This window comes from Ambystoma mexicanum, chromosome 6q (genome assembly GCF_040938575.1).
Source record: "Ambystoma mexicanum isolate Mex_15411 chromosome 6q, UKY_AmexF1_1, whole genome shotgun sequence".
NCBI classification, from domain to species: Eukaryota; Metazoa; Chordata; class Amphibia; order Caudata; family Ambystomatidae; genus Ambystoma; species Ambystoma mexicanum.
The window spans coordinates 1,072,782,949-1,072,805,169 of NC_090937.1; the positions used below are offsets into that span (position 1 = coordinate 1,072,782,949).

The following is a 22,221-nucleotide window of genomic DNA, read 5'->3' on the forward strand; positions in this document are numbered from 1 at the left end:
TACTGGAGTAGCAATATTGGGTATTAGGTTTTCTTGCCTCCCTAAGTATGTCCATGCATCGCTGAGGAAGTTGGAGGTGCCCGAACTCTATGACCTCAGGTGCCAGGCCGCTAAGCTCAGTTTGTGGGCATGGATGAAGTGTCTACCCTTGTCCTGAGATGATATGTTGTAAGGGCAATGCAGTTTCATTGGAGGAGATAAAGACATTGCCATCAGATGCGAGAACCAGGGTTGCCAGGCCCACATAAGGGCCACCAATATCAGTCACTGGTTCCTGGTGCATCTTGTGCATGATTTAGATGAGCCGAGGGGCGGGGTGGGGTTTGCATAAACAAATTTCCCTGACCAGGTTATCCAGAGGGCAGCGGGAAGTCTCTGCTGAGCACGTCTGCTAGAAGATTAAGTTCCCCTGGAACGTGGTGGGACAACAGGAACATCTTGTGTTTGAAAGCCCGCTTCCAAATTTTCAGAGACAGTTTGGATAGCCCTGGAGAGTGAGTGCCCCCTTGCTTGTTCAGGTAGTACACGGCTGTGGTGCCGTCTGAGGATCAGGAACAACTTCGCCTGCAACTGTGTTTGAAAGGCCTTCAGTGCTTTGACTACGGCTAACCGCTCCAACAGATCTGTCTGCTGAAGCAAGGGATGGGCCCCCCCCCCCCCCGTCCCCCACTCCATGAGATGCGTCCTTCATGAGAGTGGCTACTACTGCAGGGGTGGTAAGGACTTTCCCTTGAAGAGGTTTTCCCTCGACCACCACTGCAGAGAGAACGAGGGCTGCCGAGAACCACTAGATCGTCACATTGTCCGCTGGCCTGAGACCACTGGCTGTTGAGCCACTCTTGCATGGGACGCATGCAGACGCACCAAGTAAATGCAGGACGCCATCATTCCTAACAGTCGCATGGCCTTGCGTACCGTCACCTCTCGACTGGCTACATCCTGAGGGATCTGAAACAGCATTTTTTGGACCCTCTCGGAGGGGAAGACTAGGCAGTCTTCTGTCCGAATTAAAGCTCCCAGAAACTGCTCGACTTGACTGGTGTCTAGGCTAGATTTCTTCTCATTTATGGCGAATCCCAGACTGAATAAGCGGTCTTTCGTCTTTTGAGTATTTGACAGGCATGTTCCGTAGGAATCCCCTGTGATGAGCCAGTCGTCGAGGTTAGGATAAACTGGAATGGATTGCCTATGCAGATGTGCTGCTGCAACTGCCAGTACCTTTGTAAACACCCTTGTGGCCAAGGAAATGCCGAAGGGAAGTACTTTGAACTGATAGTGTTTGTCCTCTATCATGAAGGTATTTCCTGTGTGCCGGCAACATTGAAATATGAAAGTATGCATCTTTCATGTCCAATGTTGCCATGTAATCCCCTGTGTTAGCAGAGGACTTACTTTGAAACTTCTGAGGTTTGACAAATTTGATCACTGGGCGCAAGTCTAGCACAGGTCGCATGGTGAGATCCTCTTTGGGTACAAGGAAGTACACCGACTAAATGCCCTAGTTTACTTGTAGAAGAGGGACGACTTCGATAGCACTCTTTTCCTGCAGGATCTCAACCTCTTGCAGCAGGATACGCAGGTGCTCTGTTAGGCGTCTTGACCTCAGAGGTCTGAATCAAGGGGGTCGGCTGAATTCTAGGCAGTACCCGTGAGCAACGGTCTTGAGCACCCACTAGTCTGTTGTAATCCCATCCCATGCTTGCAGGAACGGTGTTAACATCCCCGACCAGGGAGGTATGGGGGAGGGGACCCGGATCTGAAAGTCATTTCTGACTGGAGGCCGGAATTATGCCCTGTTCCTTTCCCACAGTGTTGTCCCCTAGGTGGATATGTGGGGGTGGAGGTAGATCCAGGACCACCAATTGTTTCCAGAACCATACTGTTTGTGAGGGGAGCGAGAGTAGGACTGCCCACGAAAGGAGCAACGAGAACCTCCACCTCTGCTGAAAGGGCCTGTGTGTAATTAAGTTCAAAGTTTTCAGTGTCTCCTGTTCTTTTTGCTGTCTCCAGCACCTTGTCAACAGCCTTGCCGAACAAGTTGGATTCCTCCACTGGCTTGTTGATTAAGGATTCCTAGGTTTCTGGCTTGAACCTCGAGTTCAACCAGACATGTCGTTTTAATAGGGTTCCGTTAGGCAAAGTTTGTATGCAGTACCCTTTGGGTGCACTACAACAACTCTGACTACAGGTATAGGAAACCCAACCTTTGGTATAAGCTAGTACTACACAGTTTTGGTAGTGTGTTGAGCAGCCAGGCTCATCTCAAGAGGGATCAATGTGAGCTGTAGGGGAGTTATACAGATTCACAGTGACAAGTATGACATGCATTACTTACCGTAAAAGCATTTCTGATGGTTGTGTATCTGCTTAGATTCACATCCTTTGCATAGTCCGGCATCCAGTGGTCACTGCGGAGTATTGCATCTTGTTTTTCGAAATTCGAAAACGGGACGTCGACATAGGCATGGCTGTAATACTATCCCCTAGAGCGACGTGTAGTGTACCCAAAATCCCTCATGCGTTGAGGTCCCTCCGTTTGCATTTTATCTGCAATGAGTGAGCCTTATGACTAACTTGAGTGAGTACAGAAAAGAGAAGTAATACGACATCTACGTTCCTTCCATCCGAGCAGGGAGGAAGGGCGGGCGCATGTGAATCTAAGCAGATGCAATCATCAGAAATGCTTTTACGGTAAGTAATGCATGTCTTCTGATGTTTCTTAATCTGCTTAGAATCGCAAGCTGTGCATAGACTAGCAAGCAGTACCCAGAGTTGGCGGTGGATTGTGAGAAGGAACAGTAGAGAAAAAGATGTCTTAGTACAGCTTGTCCCACCTGGGAATCCGATCTAGAATGGGTATCTAGACAATAGTGTTTTGTAAAGGTGTGTACAGAACTCCAGGTTTCCGCCTTGCAAATCGACTCAAGGGGAACATTTGCAAAGAATGCTATGGATGCCCCAGTGCCTCGAGTAGAATGTGCTCTAGGCTTGAAGGGCAGTTCTCTTGGCAAGAGAAACAGAGTGATGCATTGGACAATCCATCTAGATATAGTGGATTTGGAAACTGCATCTCCTTCTCTTGCTGCTGCCACTGAGACAAAGAACGGATTAGTCTCTCAGTGGTCTAGTTCTTTCCATATAAAACATGACCGCCCTGCGCACATCAAGTGTATTTAGGCTCTTTTCTCCCAAGTTTGATGGGTTTTGAAAGAACGTTGGTAGTTCCATAGACTGGTTGACATGGAATTTTGAAATTAATTTCGTTGCAAACCTAGGTTGTGTGAATACAACCACCTTATCTTTGTGATCGGTTACACAGGGATCTAGAATAGAGTGCTTGCAGTTCACTCACTCCCTTAATTGAGGTGATCGCTATTAAGAAAGCAGTCTTAAGAGTGAGGTACTTAAGGGTTGCTTTATGCATGGGTTCGAAGGGGTAACCCATTAGCCTGGTTAGGACAACATTGAGGTCCCACCCGGGAGCTGGGTTAGATATAGGAGGGTGAATCCTTTTCACTCTCTCCATGAAGGCTTTAATAACTGGAACATTCCACCATGACACCTTATGTTGAGATGTAGTGTATAGGCGGAGAGTGCAGCTAGGTGAACTTTAATAGAATTAAAAACTAAACCCGAGTCCAACAAGTGAGTCGGGTATAGAACAATCTGTATGGGAGAGCAGTCAACCGGGTTGATGCTCTTTGACATACACCAGACGACGAACCGTTTCCACTTGCTAGAGTAGCAGTAACGAGTGTTCGGTTTCCTTGCTTCTCTGAGAATGTTGATGCATCTCTTAGGGAGCTGCAAATGACCAAATTCTATGACCTCAGGAGCCAGGCTGCCAAGTTCAGGGTCGGTGGGCATGGGTGCAGCGTTTGGCCCCTGTGCTGTGACAGCATGTTGTACGGACATGGTACTTTTACTGGAGGAGACAGTGACATCTCCATCAGATGAGCGAACCAGGGTTGGCGGGCCCACATGGGGGCCACCAGTATCATGGTAAATGGTTCCTGGTGCATCTTGTGTACCATCTTGTTGATAAGAGGGGTTTGGGGGGAAAAGCGTAGACAAATCTCCATGACCATGTTATCCAGACACCGTTCCCCTTGGAGCGGTTCTGGGGGTACCTGAGACGTAATCTTGCCATTGGGTGTTCTCCAGAGTTGCTAACAGGTCGATCTCTGGGAAGCACCATTCATAATGTGTGGGCAGAGGGAAGTCTCTGCTGAGTTAGTCTGCCAGAAGATGGAGTTCCCCTGGTACATGCTGCGATAACAGGAACATGTGTTTGAGAGCCTACTTCCAGATGTTCTGGAACAGCTTGGACAGTCCTGGAGAGCGAGTGCCCCCTTGCTTGTTCAGGTAGTACATTGTTGTGGTGCTGTCTGAGGATCAGCACTTTTTTTGTAGGTGTGTCTGGAAAGCCTTCAGTGCTTTGAAGACTGCCAGTAATTCCAGCAAGTTTGTGTTTGGACGCCACACTCGAGTCCAAACTCCGTGTGCAGTCTGATGGGATAGGTGAGCCCCCCCCCCCATCCTGTGAGGGATGAGTCTGGTTAGAGCGGCTTCCACTGCAGGGGTTGTGAAAGGTTTCCCCAACAAGGTTTTCCTTCGACCACCATCGCAGCAAGAGAACCAAGTCCTGCGATACCACCACTAGATCATCCCATTGTCTGCTGGCCTGACACCACTGGCTGTTGAGCCACTCTTGCATTGAGCGCAGGTGCGCGCGAGGTACCAAATAAATGCATGAAGCCATCACTCCTAACAATCGCATTGGCCTTGCGTACCGTCACCTCCCGACCGGCTAGCTATTGAGGGATCTGAAACCGCATGTTTTAGACCCTCGGAGGGAAAGACGAGGCCGTCCTTTGTCCGAATTAGAGCCCCTAGGAATTGCTCGACTTGGCTCTAGACTGGACTTCTCGTTGATGGAGAAGCCCAGGTGGAACAAAAGGTCTACAGTCTTTTGGGTATTTGAGAAGCATGTTTCGTAAGAATCCCGTTATGAGCCAGTCGCCGAGGTAAGGGTAGACTGGAATGGACAATATGCACAGGTGTGCCACTGCCATTACCTTCGTGAATACCCTTGGTGCTGAGGCTATGCCGAAGGGTAGCACTTTGAACTGATAGTGTTTGCCTTCTATCATGAACCTGAGGTATTTCCTGTGTGCTGGCAACATTGAAATATGAAGGTATGCATCTTTCATGTCCAGTGTTGCCATGTAATCCCCCTGTGTGAGCAGGGGAATTACCTCCTGCAAAGTCACCTTACGAAATTTGAGGTCTTATGAATTTGTTCGCTGGGCGCAAATCTAGTACAGGGCGCATGATTAAATCCTTTTTGGGTACAAGGAAGTACACTGAACAAATAACCTCCTTTACCTGTGATAGAGGCACAACCTCTATTGCTCCTTTTTCCAGTAGCAGTTCGACTTCCTGAAGGATGGAGAGGTGTTCCGGTGATCAGAGTCTTCCCCTCGGGGGTCTGAATGTTGGGGACCGACTGAATTCGATGCAGTAACCGTGGGCTATTGTTGACAGTACACAGCGGTCTGTGGTAATTCCCTCCCATGCTTGTAGGAAGGATGTTAACCGCCCCCCGACCGGAGATGCATGCGAGAGGACCCGAACTTTCAAGTTATTTGGTGTTGGTAGCTGGGGAACCTCTGGGAGTGGATCCCCGGACCTCTTCCCTTACCACAACGTTGTCCTCCGAGCATATTGTCCACTGATTCCCTGAGGGGAGAACCAGTTGCCAGCTGAGGAGGAGTTGATGATTTTACCATTGGCCACGAAAAAAAAGCGCTTGTTAGGAGGTCTTGTGATTTGGTCCAGAGTCTTTAGAGTTTCGTGTTCCTTCCGAGCTGCTTCCAGTGTATCATCAACCGCCTTGCCAAACAAGTTTGAGTCTTCAAGGGGTTTATTGATGAGGGACGCCTGTGTTTCTGGCTTGAAACCGGAGTTTGAGCCAAGCGTGACGCTTAAGAAGTACACCCTGGACTAGTGAACGGCCAGCCGTTTCCGCAGCATCTAAGGTGTTCTTGATGTTTTGGTTTACCAGAGTACCTTCTGTCACAATGGCTAACAAGCGGGTTCTCAAGGGCTTCTTGTAGGCCTTTGCGCAACAATCCCCATTGGCATCAGCATAGCTATCCAACAAAGTTGTGTTGGCAATCTGCGTGGCAAAAGCTGCCGAGGATGTAATCCTCAGGCATAAAGCTTCTTCCCCTCTTTGTCTGGGGGTGCTTCGCTAGTAGATAGCAGAACCCCCTCCTTTTCCTCGTGGTGGTTACTACCAGGGAATCGGGTATGGAGTGACCCCTAATACACAAGGGATCAGAAGGTGAGGGGCTAAAAAGCTACTTGGATTGCCCCCTCTAACCAATGCAGGTGTAGATAAAGAGGGAACGAGGCATCTCTTGAGAGGCAAGAAGGGGTATGGCTTGGCTAGCAGGCAGTTTTTCCTTAATTATTTTCTCAACAAAATCTACCTCTGGGGTAGTTTCCCCTGTGTCAATTTCAAAACGTGCTGCCGCCTTCCGTAGCTTTGCAAAGTGGACCCGTGTGGTCTGAGGAGAGGGCAGATCTAAAACATCAGGGTCTGTAGACGCCCCTGGTGACTGCCATGGCTGTGGTTCACATATGTCTGGGTCTTCCTCAAAGTCCCCTACAGGGTCTTGTCGATCCTCTGTATTTAAGAATTCATTTTCCTGAAAATGTGGATCCTCTTCAGTGAGGTCCTATGTATCAATTTCTTCCTCAAGTGGGTCGAAAAGTCTTGGAAATTTGGCCCTAGGGTCTACAGGGAGCACCTCCGTTGGCATCTTGGGTGTAATGTGTCCACCTCTGAACACAAACCTATCTAGCCTGTCCATAAATGATTCAAATCTTTCCCTAGTCCACTGGGATACCCCTGAACGGTCTAGGGTGGAAAGGCCTGCTCCTCTGCCTCTAGGCATCGAGATCTTTCCCATAGCGTGGAGGATATACCCCTTTCGCCCTCTGAGAACCCTTCTCGTGGGGCCTGTACTGGGGACGTATCTCTGGGTTTCCCCCCTTCGATGTGGGGGAGGTTCCGGTGTACCCTCCGTAGATTGCGACGTCTCTGACCTTGTGAGTGGGCTTCGGTGACTTTCACCACCCGTCTGAGTGTCCTTTGAGACTATTCTAGCTAAGCTTTCCATGACTAGTTTGTCAAGGGCTGGTCGTGAATAGTTTTCGGCGGAGCCGGAACCTTACCGTGCCCTCTTACGAGGCGTTTGACATTTTAGTGGTAGGGCCCTTAGTTGAAGATGGCCCAGTCGCTAGGCGGCTGCGGGGAGGGCTGGTGACCCTAACGGTCGGCGGAGGCTGCCGGTTGATTCGGCGTCTCCATTGGGGCTGAGGCCTTCTTCCATTTTGTCGAGGAATGGCCGTGGGTTTAGTGATTTTTTCATGTGCGTCAGTGTCGCTGGGGTGTACATCCCATCCCCCCTATACACCCCCCCACATCCCATCCCCCGGTACTCCTCCTCCTCCTCCTCCTCCTCCTCCCCACCCCCCCGCTGTACTCCTACTCCTCAACCCCCCGTACTCCTACACTCCCCCTTCCCCCCCCCAACAAGTAGGGCCGGACCCGAGCTTTTCGGGGACAGACGTGGTGGAGCAGGAGCGGTCCATAGGGAGGTCAACAACCTCAGTTACGAGGTAGTGTTATCACTATCCCCCCTCGTCACTCGGCGGGTGAGGAATCAGCCTTCGACATGCCGTAGGCTGACCACCTTTTGACCCTGCGTTCCTTCAAGGTTTTTGGGCGAAGGAGTTTACAGGCCACACAGCCGGCCTCGTTGTGGTCGAGGGGTAAGCAGCGGTTACACTGCTGCAGCTTGTCCTTCCACGGAAATTTGCCGTTACGAAGGCAAAATCTAAAAGCAGTCCTCTCCATAGCGGAGGATGTAATAAGTGATAACGACCCAGAAGGAAAGGGGGGGGAAGAAAGGGAACTGCATTCTAGAAGAAACAAAAATGTCCACAACAACCCCCACTCTCCCTACTGTGTAGGCCGGTGAGGCTGGGCCACGTGTTCGGCAGCGCCGATAGGATAGTCTCCGTCGAAACCACCGCCGCCGAAGATCTTGACTCGGCAGGGAAGTTGAATGGCCGTTGAGGGTTGGAGGCGGTTGAATTAAACAATAACAAATCAACCAAGGGTCGAATAAATGGTAAATAGCAATGTCTCTTACAAGCTCTGCATAAAGCGACCAGTATTCTGGGTGGAAAAAAAAATGAGGGACCTCGACGCGTGAGGGATTTTGGGTACACTACACGTCACTATAGGGATAGTATTACAGCCACGCCTATGTTGACTTCCCCTTTTCGACTTTCAAAAAACAAAATGTAATACTCCGCAGTGACCACTGGATGTCGGACTGCACTGTTGGCATTTAGAATACGGTTAGAAGTTGGTAAAAGGAAAAGATGATTAGAAAAACAAGAGACCACAAATATTCTTAAGCAGGCCAATACTTTTGGATCCCCCAAGCAGAGTCATTCAGTAGAATAGGCTAAGCCAAAGTCAAAGGGCAAAAGTCTTATATAGGATGAAGCACATGTGGTAGGTAAGTAGAAAAGTCTTTGCACAATGTTTTTGAAGACTTTGAAGAAAAGAATCAAGCTGTTAGACTTGCGAGTGGTAGAATATGCAAGCAACTCTACAGCAAGAGGTATGTTCTCCGACCTTTTACAGTACCTTTGTATTGAAGAAAAAGTACAGCAGGGGACTTCTGTTCCTGAGCAGCTATGCAGATATCACTGTTCCTGTGCCTCAGTTGTGGGGACAAGAGGGAGGACTCCCGGGTACTCCTGCACTGCAATGGAATGGTCACCGCTCGCAAATGGCAATCTTCAAATCAGCGGCTGCTCAGTGTTTCAGCTCCTCGCGGCTACCGCAAATAGCAACACTGCGGTTCCTGGCTGTCGAGATGGGCTTTCCTTGCTTCTGGGGTCCCGCACTCTGCTGAGGGGGCTCAGGATTGGTCAGTTCTGCTTCCTGGAAGTCCAGAGGATCTTCCTGGAGCTCTAGGCCAGGTTAAAAGCAACGCACACAATCTGGTGTTCCTCTCCATGGCTATACAGTTTCCAGCAGCAACTCTGGAAATTCAACCAGCTCCGAGAAGGATGTCCAGGTGGCTTACTTGAGTTGATTGGTCCCCCCAACTAAAAAGGGGAGAAGTTGTCCTTGCAGGGGCTTCTCTGTCGATACGAATTTGGAGTTTGAGCACAGCAGCAGGGCTTCACCGGGCAAACCAACAGTCCAAGAGTTGCAGCAGGCATCCTCTTCAAGTTCTTCAGTTCCTTTGTCCAGTGGTCGACTCCCTTCCAAGCCAAAAGCCTCGCCTTTTATTCAGTTCTCTCCCATTCATTCCAGCCTAGCTGTGACTCACCCAGCAGGGTGGCTGTCCTTGCGGACAGCCAGCCGGCCAATCACTACAAAGTGCATTTGGGTGTCCTAGGAGATTAAGCACAGGTAGTTTCGGGCACCTCCCCCACTTCCTGCCCACCCCAGACACCGTAGAGCCAGAGGCGGGCTTCACTCCTGAATCCCGCCAAAGGCAAAGCGAACAATGGGACCAAACCTGCTTTGGAGCGCAGAGTAAATCTCAAGAAGGACCCTTCCACAAGGAAATGGCAAAAAAAGAAGACTGGGGCCATTGACAAAAATTGCCCCCTTGGGCGCTTTACTACAGCTGCGAACGCAGCCCGTGGTAAATGCACACCACGGTAGTTCAAACTAAACCACTGCCACCAGCCATTCAGTGAGAAATGGGTAACAAAAATGTTACATGAGAAGCTAGACAAAAGGGGATACTAGGTAACCCCTCCAGCACCCTATTGTAACAGTGTGCAGAAAGTTACAAAGGTAAGTAAAGTCAACTTCAATTTACTGCTCTGGGAAACAGTTTATCCCAGAGAAGGTATATAAACCTTTGGAAAATCTGAAAGACTTCCCTGTGCCACTGCACTGAAGGTACTGTGCGACACAATGTAAAACATGATGCCTATGCAGTTTGTCAGGCTCCATAACCAAGAGAAAGACAAAGCTCAGAAATCACACTAATACACGAGTCGGAAAAAAGGGCCTCGCTCTCTCCAGGTACAAAAAAAAAAAAATATCAAGCCCTCAAAATCCAGCAAAGTTGCTGGGGGTGTCTAAGGTGGAGGGAATTCGCACATTTCTGAGAATTGCCCTGGGCTAAAGTCCTTCCTGCTGTCACTGCAGCTTCTTAAGTCATTTTATTAATGTTGTGGTTCACCTGCTTGCCTTCAGATACAATCGCAAGCAAGCGAGCCCGCACAGGTTCAAGGACCTCTTGAAGGCCCTCCTGCAGTAGGTTCCATTGAACATCCGAGTAGCTAGCCAACAGTGTAGTGTTGTTGGCTATGCGTGTGGAGTATGATGCAGCAGTAGTAACCCTTTTTCCCAGTGCGTACAACTTCTTACAGTCTTTATCAGGCAGTGCCTCGCCTGTGGACAAGGGGACACATGCCCTCTTCCTCGTAACCACAAGCGAATCCGGAGTGGCGTGCCCCCTAATGTAGAGGGAGTCAAGGGAAGGGGCGAAACAGCTTTTCCACTCATGGATCGACAGCCCGGGTCTGTGCGGGCATTAACAAGGAAGGGGCAAGAGGTCTATAGCATTCAATAATGGAATAGCCCGACTGGCAGGAGGCTTTTCCTTCAGAATGGCTTCAACATAGTCTAATCTGGCACTGCCTCCTGTGTGGCAATTTGGAAATATTCACCTGCCCTCTTTAAGATGGCATTAAACGCCATTAGCAGGTGATGCCTGATGCACTGGTGAGGGGAGTCCATACACAAGGTGTCAGGGTCCGGGCTAGGGGACGCCCAATGTTGGTTATCAACTGGCTGGTCATTCTCCATTCTCCCATCCCTAATTGGGATCAAAAGGATCATCAGCAGGATCACTAAAGGGATCATTAACCTGTACATATGAATCAATATGAATCATCAGCAATGTCCAAAATGTGTTCATGATGTGGATCAGAAGTCCTTTGAAATTTGGCCATAGGCGTATAAGGGATCTCTTCACGAGGCCTCTTCGGAGAAAATCTTTCAAAAAAATTCAACAAACCTTTCCAGTCTGTTCATGCACCCCTCAAACTTCTTCCTGGTCCATAATGAGCCTCTTCCACAGAACGTCGAGATTTCTCACTTAGAGCCTTAGATAAAGACAAAGGACTAGAGTAATCTTTTCGTCCCTCCTTGCATTTTGACGCGTCTTTCGATGTGTCTGTAGCCTGGCCTTTCCGTTTCACCGCCAAAACAATCTTCGCTGATGTTCAGCATCACAAGGAAGTGTATGGACCGTGTAGGTGGTTGCGGAGTGGATTTTGGTGCAACCGGGGCCTTGTGCGACGTCGGCGCACTCTTCTGAGGAGTCTCGGCGGCCGCAAGGCTTTTGGTGCTGGCGCCCTTACTCTGCCTGCCCGGACGCATGCCACTGGCGCAGTTCTGGGTAGGGTTGCCGATCATGGGAACCGGCAGGTACTGCCAAACCATCCGACATAACGGTTGGCGCCTTGGAGCACAACCGGGGGTTGTGTTTTGTGCAGGCATCGGGTGCGTCCCGGTCGCCGGGATGTACATTTCCCCATAGCAGGACTCTCGTCGTGCCCATCGAGGCTGGACGGTGTGGAGCGAGAATACTCCTGTGTAAGGTCAATGGCATCTGAAGTGGAGCCTTGGTCGTCACTTATATCATCGTCACACTGAGCAGCTCTGGAGTTACTCTTGGCCCGCAATATACTGTAGGCCGCCCACCGCTTTACTAGACGCTCCTTTATAGTCTTAGGACGCATTTGTATTTCTTTATTTGTATAGCGCGCCTGGCCCAAAGGCATCTGGGCACATATCTTAGGTTACAGTGACATATCAAGTATAAAAAACAATCTAGACATAGCATACATGTCAATATATTTACAGGGAATTTACATTGTATTTAGATTCAGAGTACAAGGGCAATTACAGCGAAAGTACTTGGTCACTGTAGTTGAATTTAAGGCTGCGGCGCTGGGTGGCGGTAGAGTGTCTTTAGCAATGAGCCAAAATTTGGCTTTGCTCTTAGAGTGGAAGGAGGGTTCTGATCCAAGTTGGTTGGGAAGCGAATTCCACAATTTGTAAAAAAGGACCGGGAAACTGCCCCCACCCGATTTCTCTACCTTGAACCTAGGTAAGGAGAGAGAGTGAGCTTGGGCTACTCTGAGGACAGCTGGAGGTTTGTGGTGTGAACCGGCTCGCCAGGTAGTTGGGTGTCTGGTTGGCCAGGCATTTGTGCATGAAGGCAAGAGTTTTAAGAGACTTACTAAAAGCCAGCATAGGTTGTGTCTGGTGTCCGATATGTGCGCATTCCTGGGAATATTTAATGCAGCCCTGATGGCGTGGTTTTGACCTGAGCTTGCTTAGGTTTCGTTGACTAGCCCCTAAATAGAGGACATTGCAATAGTCCAGTTTAGACATCAGGGTTCTGGCAAGGATGATGCAGTTAGCTGTAGTAAGTAATGGGCTGCAGGCAGTGACGAGTTTGCACGTGTAGGCAGATGCCGAGGTGCCGAGGTAACGAGAGAGAGAGAGAGAGAGAGAGAGAGAGAGAGAGAGAGAGAGAGAGAGAGAGAGAGAGAGAGAGAGAGAGAGAGAGAGAGAGAGAGAGAGAGAGAGAGAGAGAGAGAGAGAGAGAGAGAGAGAGAGAGAGAGAGAGAGAGAGAGAGAGAGAGAGAGAGAGAGAGAGAGAGAGAGAGAGAGAGAGAGAGAGAGAGAGAGAGAGAGAGAGAGAGAGAGAGAGAGAGAGAGAGAGAGAGAGAGAGAGAGAGAGAGAGAGAGAGAGAGAGAGAGAGAGAGAGAGAGAGAGAGAGAGAGAGAGAGAGAGAGAGAGAGAGAGAGAGAGAGAGAGAGAGACGCCTAGAGTTTTGGCATCATTAGAAACGATGGTGTTGCCATCAATAAAATATTTGAAGACTGGGTCTAATGTGCTAAAATCGGTGAGGGGAGCCCGGGATGAGGAGCTCAGTCTTATCATTAAGACATAGCTCATGTTGTGCCATCCAAGCCCGAATGACCTGATCATCATGTAAGGCTTTGGTGTCCACTATGTGGTCACCGGTGATGGGGACGAGTATCTGGGTGTCATCCGTGTAATTAGTGGTGACACCCAGATAGTCAAGAATATAAGAGCAGTTGTGAACACGTTGTAGAGCGTAGGTGAAACGCAGGATCTTTGAGGGACCCTGAATAGGACTGCGATGGTTCAGCAGATGCAGAAGGGGAGAAGACGTCATAAATCTATTAGACAAAAAAGGATCTAAACCAGGTGGTGGCTTTGTCTGAAAAGTGGGCTGCCGATTTAAGATGTCAGCAGAGAATTTGATGGTTGACCAAATCAAAAGCTGCCGATAAGTCTAGTAGTAATAAGAGGGCAATCTTACCGTTATCTTTCAGATCCTCAATTTGAGTTTTTAAATCAAATAAGGGCAGTTTCTGTTCCAGGCCTAGGACGGAGGCCAGATTGTCTGAGGCCAAGGAGATCGTTAAATTCCAGGTAGTCCTGGATCTGCCAATAAGATGCTCAGTCCAGACTTTTCAGCAGGAAAGGTACGGTGGTGATGGGCCAATAATTAGTGGGTATACTCTGGTCTACGGATGTTTTTTTGTTTTAGAAGGGGGACAACCCAGCGTCCTTGAGTTTATCAGGGACGATGCCTGTGCTGTACAATTGTGTTTATTAGGGCCGTGATAAATGGAGCCATTTCATGTGAAGCCTCCTTTATGATGAGAGATGGGCAAGTGTCACCCTGGAAATTGGAAGGTTTGAGTTTGCTAATGAGAAGCTGAAGGGTTTATGGTTGTGTAGGATATGTTTGGTTTTTCCAAAGGGGGAGTTAAGCTGCGAGTTGGACTGAAGGCTACTTTTTTTGGCATTAATTTTATATTGGAGTGTTGAGATTTTGGCGAGGAGTGCTTTTTGTATTTTAGAGCACCATGTACTGTCTTTGCTACAGTTGTCAGGCGGCGCGGTTGGAGTTTCAAGTTCTTTAAGCATCTTAAAGAGCTCTTTGGTACTGGATTCAGCTAGCAGAATACGCTTGTTTTAGGTATCTTTTTTAGCTTGGAAGATTGCCTCTTTATAGTTGAGGGATGCTATAATGAGGCTGTCCTTGTTGGCATCAGAGAGATGACTTTTCCAACGGGCTTCGGAGTTTCTCTTTTTTTTTGCGTAACACTCAATTGTGGCGTGAACCACGAATATAGGTGTGCACGAGGTTTAGATTTCCGAGATTTGATAGGGGCAATGGAGTCCATCGCTTTGAGAATGGAATCATTGTACGTATCCACTAGGACTGTGGTCCGTGAATGACAATAAGGCATTGCTTAATATAGGTAGGATGTGGGAGGGGGCAGCAGGGGGTGGGGGAGTAGTGTTTCCCTTATGTCATGTCTCTTTTGGACATAGGAGTTTACAGGCTTCACAGACGCCTTGTGATTGAGGGGAAGACACTTATTGCACCGGCGGGGCTGGTCTTTCCATGGGAATTTTTCCTTACAGGAGGACAAAATCTAAATGGTGTCCTGCCCATAGCTCAGGATCTCAAAAGCAACGACAAAACCAAGGGAACAAAGAGGGGAGAAGGAAAGACTATCAGCAGTGCCGACCGGAGCCCCAGCCGTCGAAGTTCTGTCTCAGCAGTGGTGCTGGAATCAACCATCGAAAAGGGGATATTAGGAAAACAACTGGATGTCGAGAAATCTAGAAATATTGCAATTTTATGGAAGTGCTCTGCATAAGGCGACCAGCTAGCTGGGCGGAAAAAGACATGTGAGGGATTTTGCGTACACTACACATCAAGTTAGGGATAATGACAGACACGCCAATGTTGACGTCCCCCTTCCATCCTCGAAAGATGCAATACTCTGCGGTTACCAGTAGATGTCGGACTATATGCACAGCATGTGATTCTAAGCAGATTAACAAGCATCAGACGGGTTAATTTACTTTGCATTGGAGGGTTTTAAAATGTACTTACCAGTTTATGAAGTGTTGTGTTAACCTATTTTTTATTCCAAGATCTAACTTTTACACCACAAAAAGTAGAACTCTAAATTTACCAGTGATAAATAACTAGGACACTGCGGCCATTGATTTAAGTCACCTAAGGTTGTAGGAAGTGTGTGTGCGATCCCAATGGGTATTATCGGATTTAGAGTAACCAAGTGTGTGTTTGAAAGTATACTTTAAAGTTACATGTCATTTGCTCCTTTCTGAAGAAGGCTTATATAAAACTGACGGTTAAATTAAGAAAAATAATTTTTTAATCAAGAAACCTTGAGTGTAAGTGTTTATTTGAATAACTGTCACTGCGAAACGGTGTTACAAACTTACTGCTCACACTGACCCCTCTTGATATAAGTCTGGCTGCTCAGACACACTACCAACCTGTGTAGTGCAGCCTTATCCAAAAGGTTGGGTCCCCATTGCCAGGAAGTCAGGGTTGTTTTAGTGCACCCAAAGGGTACTGCATACAATTTTGCCAAACAGTTTGGATTAGGAGTCACAAAATGGACCTGCTGTTCTGTAAACATCCAAGTCAATTAAGCCTACATGTCTCCAAGACTGCCCTACTAGGTCCTCTGCAGTCCCACAAACACTACACAATTTGTATCTTACCATTTTAACTGCCTTGGAAAATAAAATCCCTACACATACACCCGTCACATCCTTCTAGTATCCAGTCACTTGTGTACCAACGTGCATCCATACTAAAACATTCTTCCATGCTTCATAGGTAATCCCCCAGCCCCCTCCTCATCTTACCCTTTTTCACACTTGTTCCAGCAATCCAAGGTCTGGTTTCCCTCAGTAGGTGCACAATATGGCAATGCATTACTTACCGTAAAAGCATTTCTGATGATTGTATCTGCTTAGATTCACATGCTGTGCATAGGTCCGACATCCAGTGGTCACTGCAGAGTATTGCATTTTGTTTTTCGTAGTCGAAAAGGGACGTCGACAAGGCGTGTCTGAAATACTATCCCTATAGTGACGTGTGTTGTACCCACAATCCCTCACGCGTCGAGGTCCCTCGGTTTGTATTTTTCTGCCCTGAGGGAGCCTTCTAGACGTGAGTGAGTACAGAAAAGAGATAAAAAAGGAAGTCTATGTTCCTTCCATCCGAGCGGGGAGGAAGGGTGGGCGCATGTGAATCTAAGCAGATACAATCATCAGAAATGCTTTTACGGTAAGTAATGCATTGTCTTCTGATGCTTGTTAATCTGCTTAGAATCACATGCTGTGCATAGACTAGCGAGCAGTACCCGGAGTTGGCGGTGGGTTATGAGAAGGAACAGTAGAGAAAAGATGTCTTAATACTGCCTGACCCACCTGTGAGTCAGATCTCGAGTGTGCATCTAGACAGTAGTGTTTTGTAAAGGTGTGCACAGAACTCCAGGTAGCCGCTTTGCAGATGGACTCAAGGGGAACCATTTGCAATGAATGCTATGGACGCCCCCGTGCCTCTAGTAGAGTGTGCTCTTGGCCCAAAGGGCAGTTCTCTCTTAGCAAGAGTATAGCAGAGAGTGATGCATTGAACAATCCATCTAGAAATAGTGGACTTTGAAACTGCATCCCCTTCTCTTCCTGCTGCCACCGAGACGAAGAACTGATTAGTCTTCCTCAGTGGTCTGGTTCTTTCCACGTAGAACATGACCGCTCTGCGCACATTTAGTGTGTGCAGAGTTTTTTCTCCCAAGTTAGAAGGATTTTGAAAGAACGTTGATAGACTGTTTACGTGGAATTTCGATATGAACTTCGGAGCAAACCTTGGGTGCGTGCGTAGAACCACCTTATCTCTGTGAACTGTAACGAAGGGGTCTAGAACAGAAAGAGCCTGTAGTTCACTTACCCTCCTGATGGAGGTGATAGCTATTAAAAAAGCAGTCTTAAGAGTGAGGTCTTTAAGAGATGCTTTGTGCATGGGTTCGAAAGGTGAGCCCATGAGTCTGGTAAGTACCACGTTAAGGTCCCATCTGGGAGCTGGGTCAGCTATCGGGGGGTGTATTCTCTTTATTCCCTCCATGAAGGCCTTTATAACAGGGATCTTCCACCACGACACCTTGAGTTGGGAAGTGGTGTATGCAGAAAGTGCCGCTAGGTGGACTTTAATGGAATTGAACACTAGACCTGAATCCAATAAGTGGGTCAGGTATAGAACAATATGTGTGGGAGAGCAGTCAATTGGGTTGATGCTTTTCCCTCTGCACCAGATGACAAATCTCTTCCACTTGCTAGAGTAGCAGTGGCGAGTGTTAGGTTTTCTGGCTTCCCTGAGAATGTCCATACATCTCTGCGGGAGCAGTAGATGTCCGAATTCTATGATCTCAGGAGCCAAGCTGCTAAGTTCATGTTCTGGGGGCATGGATGCAGAGTCCTGCCCTTGTCTTGTGACAGCATGTTGTACGGGCAGGGCAGTTTCACTGGAGGAGATAGAGACATCTCCATCAAGTGAGCGAACCACGGCTGTCGGGCCATCATTGGGGCCACCAGTATCATGGTTACTTGTTCCTGGTGCATCTTGTGCATCACCTTGTTGAGAAGGGGAGTCGGGGGAAATCGTAAACAAATTTCCCTGACCATTGCATCGACAGACCGTTCCCCTTGGATTGGTTCTGAGGGTACCTGGAGGCGTAACTTTGGCATTGTGAGTTCTCCAGGGTTGCGAATAGGTCTATTTCTGGGAATCCCCATTGTGTGAAGACGATGTCTTCGTGCAGTCGCCATTCGTACTCTTCGGGCAGGGGGGAAATCTCTGCTGAGTTTGTCTGCCAGCAGATTGAGTTCCCCTGGTACATGTTCTGACAGTAGGAACATGTTTTGTTTGAGAGCCCACTTCCATATATTCTGGGCCAGTTTGGACAGCCCTGGAGAGTGGGTGGCCCCCTGCTTGTTGATGTAGTACATGGCTGTGGTGCTGTCTGTAAGGACCAACACAGTTTTGCCTTGTAGGTGTTCTTGGAAGGCTTTTAGCGCCTTGAACACAGCTAGTAGCTCCAGTAGATTTATGTGTTTGGATGCTACGTTCGGAGTCCACACTCCGTGAGCAGTCTGATGGTATAGGTGAGCCCCCCATCCTGTTAGGGATGCGTCCGTGGTTAGAGTGGCTTGCGCCGCGGGTGTGGCAAAGGGTTTCCCTTTTTCCAGGTTTTCCTTTGTCCACCATCGTAGCGAGAGAACCAAGGCCTGCGAGACCACCACTGGATCGTCCCATAATCCGCTGGCCTGACACCACTGGCTGTTGAGCCACTCTTGCATAGGGCGCAGGCGCGCGTGAGGTACCAAATAAATACAGGACGCCATCATGCCTAGCAAGCGCATTGCTTTGCGTACCGTCACCTCTCGACCGGTCACATATTGAGGGATCTGAAACAGCATGTTTTGGACCCTCTCGTTGGAGGGGAAGACGAGGCCGTCCTTTGTTTGAATTAGAGCCCCTAGGAATTGTTTGACTTGGCTGGGGTCTAAGCTGGACTTCTTTTCGCTGATGGAGAAGCCCAACTGGAATAAAAGGTCTACCGTCTTTTGGTTATTGGAGAAGCATGTTTCGTAAGAATCCCCTGTTATGAGCCAGTCGTCGAGGTAAGGGTAAACTGGGATGGACAACCTGCGCAGGTGGGCCGCTGCCACTGCCAGTACTTTCGTGAATACCCTTGGTGCTGATGCTATGCCGAAGGGTAGCACTCTGAACTGGTAGTGTTTGCACTCTATCATGAACCTGAGGTATCTTCTGTGCGCTGGCAACATTAAAATATGAAAGTATGCATCTTTCATGTCCAATGTTGTCATGTAATCTCCCTGATTTAGCAGTGGGATCACTTCCTATAAGTTCACCATACGAAACTTCTGGGGTTTGATAAACTTGTTCGCTGGGCGCAGATCTAATACAGGGCGCATGGTTAGATCCTTTTTGGGTACAAGGAAGTACACTGAATAAATACCTTCCGTTACCTGAGATAGAGGTACGACCTCTATGGCTCCTTTTTCCAGCAGCTGTTGTACTTCTTGGAGAAGGATAGCAAGGTGTTCCGGTGTCATGCGTCGTCCCCTCGGGGGTCTGTATGTTGGCGAACTGTTGAATTCGATGCAGTATCCGTGGGCTACGGTGGAAAGTACCCAGCGGTCTGACGTTATTCCCTCCCATGCTGGAAGAAAGGATGTTATCCGGCCCCCGACCGGTGTTGCATGGGAGGGGACGCGAATCTTCGCGTCACTTGGTGTTGTTGGGGGCTTGGGAGCCTCTGGGGGCGGACCCCCGACCTCTCCCTTTGCCCCTGCGCTGGCCTCTTTGGCTGTACTGCCCACTATTGGCCTGGTAACTGGTGGCAGGGTACTGTTGCTGCTGACTCTGCTGTTGGCGTTGGCCACGAAAAAAGCGTTTGTTGCCATAGCCGTGTCTGGTAGTGGGCTTAGAGATCTTGTCAAGAGTTTTGATAGTATCGAACTCTTTTTTAGCCATTTCCAGAGCCTCATCCACCGCTTTCCCGAAGAGGTTAGAGTCTTCAACAGGTTTATTTATTAAAGACGCCTGTGTCTCCGGTTTGAACCCTGAGTTGCGCAGCCATACATGGCGTTTTAGGAGTATTCCCTGAACCAGGGAACGTCCCGCTGTCTCAGCAGCATCCAGAGAGTTCTTTACAATACTCTGGTTGACCTGGGTTCCTTCGCCAATAGTAGATAGCAGGCGTGTACGTAGTGGTTCCGGCGCTTCTTCGGCGTCCTTGCGAAGTTTGGCCCACTGCGCGTCCGCGTAGCTAGCTAGCAAAGAATTGTTGTTCGCAATTCTTGCCGAAAAGGCAGCCGAGGATGTGACTCTTTTAGCAAGGGCATATAACCTCTTGCCCTCCTTGTCAGGTGGTGCCTCACTGGTGGACAGCGGCACCCCTGCCCTCTTCCTTGTATTCGTTACTACAAGGGAATCCGGAATGGAATGTCCCGATGTACAGCGGGTCTGAGGGTGAAGGAGTGAAAAGTTTTTCAATCCTTGGATTAACTCCTCTGATTAGTGCGGGTGTGGATAGCGAAGGGATGATTCATCTCTTCACTGAAGCGAGGAGGGGAATGGTCTGGCTGACTGGGGGTTTCTCCTTAATTACTCTTTCTACAAAGTCTATTTCCGGAGAGATCTCCCCAGTGTCCAGTTCGAAATGTGCTGCTGCTCTGCGCAACAGGGCATTGAATGTGGGCTGATCGTCAATGGGAGACGTGTTTCTAACTGGTGAATTGTCAGGAGGATTTAGGTTCAGGACATCAGTGTCCGAATATACTGATGGGGATTGGCAGGGATGAGAAGGTCCTTCTGGATTTTCTCCGAAGCCTTCTCCTACCATGTCTGGGCTGTCTTCCAGACCTTCCTCTTGGTTCTGTCCCTCTTCATTGTCCACAAAATCAGTGTCCTGCCTCGAGTATTTGGCCCTGGGGTCCTCCTGAGGCCCTTCTCTTGTTCTCTTGGGAGTGGGAGGGTTCTGGGTGTTCATAAACCTCTCCATTCTCTCCATGCAGAGATGGAGCCTTTCCATGGTTTCATGGGGTACCCCTGAGCGGTCTAGCGGGGGAAAAGTAGTGTTATCTTGCTGAAAACAGCTCAACCTCTCCCACAACGTCGAGGAAAGTGTCCAGTCGCCCTCCGAAAAGCCTTCCGGTGTGCTGGGGGTCCCCCCCCGACTGAAGGGGTAGTCCCTGTTTTTCTGCGGGCTTTTTCGGCGTGTCTTTCGACCTTTGCTTAGCGCTCGACGTGTCCTTCGGCGCACGCTTCTGGGCGTCGGCTACGACGATCCTCGCCAAGCTCTCTGTGACTCGTTTGTCAGCGGAGGGCTGTGGTTTCGACGTTACGGGTGTCGAACGTTCTACGGCGGCGTGCGCTCTGCTGGTGCGCGCCGGCCATGGTTTGGGGGCGGCGCCCTTATTTGCCGAAAGCCCAGTCGCTGGTCGCGGCTGCGGTTGCGAGAGGGGCTTCGAACCCGAACGGTCCGAGGAGGCCGCCGGTGTAACCTGCGTCTCCTTGGGCGTTGATGCTTTCTTCGTCTTCGAAGAGCTATGGGTTGTGTGTTTATGTGTTGTATCGTGTGCGTCAGTGTCGCCGGGGTGTTCATCCCCATAAGCAGGGCGTGAGCCGAGCCCGTCGGGCCGGGGACAGACGACGAAGAGCGCGAGCGCTCCTTAGAGGGGTGTACGACTTCCGTAGCGGAGGTCGTGTTATCACGTTCCTCGTCACTGTCGGTGGTCGCAGCGGCGGGTGAAGACCCGGCCTTCGACATAGCGTAGGCCGCCCACCTCTTGACCCTACGGTCTTTTAGAGTCTTTGGCTTTAGAAGCCGACAAGCCGAGCAACCCTCCTCTTTGTGATCGAGGGGCAAGCAGCGGTTACACCGTGAATGCTTGTCCTTCCAAGTAAACTTGCCCTTACAAAGTGGGCAAAACCTAAAGGGTGTCCTCTCCATAGCCGAGGCAATAAACCGTGATAACTACCCCAAGGGAAAGGAAGGGGAAAAGGAAAGGCATTCTCAGAAAAAGAATCAGATGTCCCACGACCCCACTCTCCCTACTGTATTTGGCCTGCGAGGCCAGGCCACGTGTTCGGCAACGCCGAAGGATCTCCTCCGCTCGTCCCCTCCGTCGAAGATCTTGCTCGGCGGAGACAGCTTCACAACTGCGTCGAGGGAGGGATCGATATATTAATCTTTAACAGGAAAAAACGACCAAAGGTCGAGGAGATGGAATCTGCAATGTCTCTCGAGGAGCTCCGCGTAAAGGCGACCCGTAGCTGGGCGGAAAAAAACAAACTGAGGGACCTCGACGCGTGAGGGATTGTGGATACAACACACGTCACTATAGGGATAGTATTTCAGACACGCCTTGTCGACGTCCCTTTTCGACTACGAAAAACAAAATGCAATACTCCGCAGTGACCACTGGATGTCGGACCTATGCACAGCATGTGATTCTAAGCAGATTAACAAGCATCAGAAACAACTTTACAAACAAGGATATGCACATGAACACAGCTATGGTGTTGATTCAGCACAACATAAAAGCACACTCCCATAAAATTCATGAGTGATATTTTCAGTAGTGTGCTCAACCATTTCTGTGTTCCATTTTAGGAAAGTGAGACTGA

General features: G+C 49.2%; 1 protein-coding gene across 7 annotated transcripts in view; it reads right to left on the reverse strand.

Moving 5' to 3' along the window:
* Positions 1-22,221, reverse strand: part of PAICS (phosphoribosylaminoimidazole carboxylase and phosphoribosylaminoimidazolesuccinocarboxamide synthase) — a 1,368,496-nt gene that overhangs the window by 115,685 nt on the left and 1,230,590 nt on the right. The window lies entirely within an intron of this gene.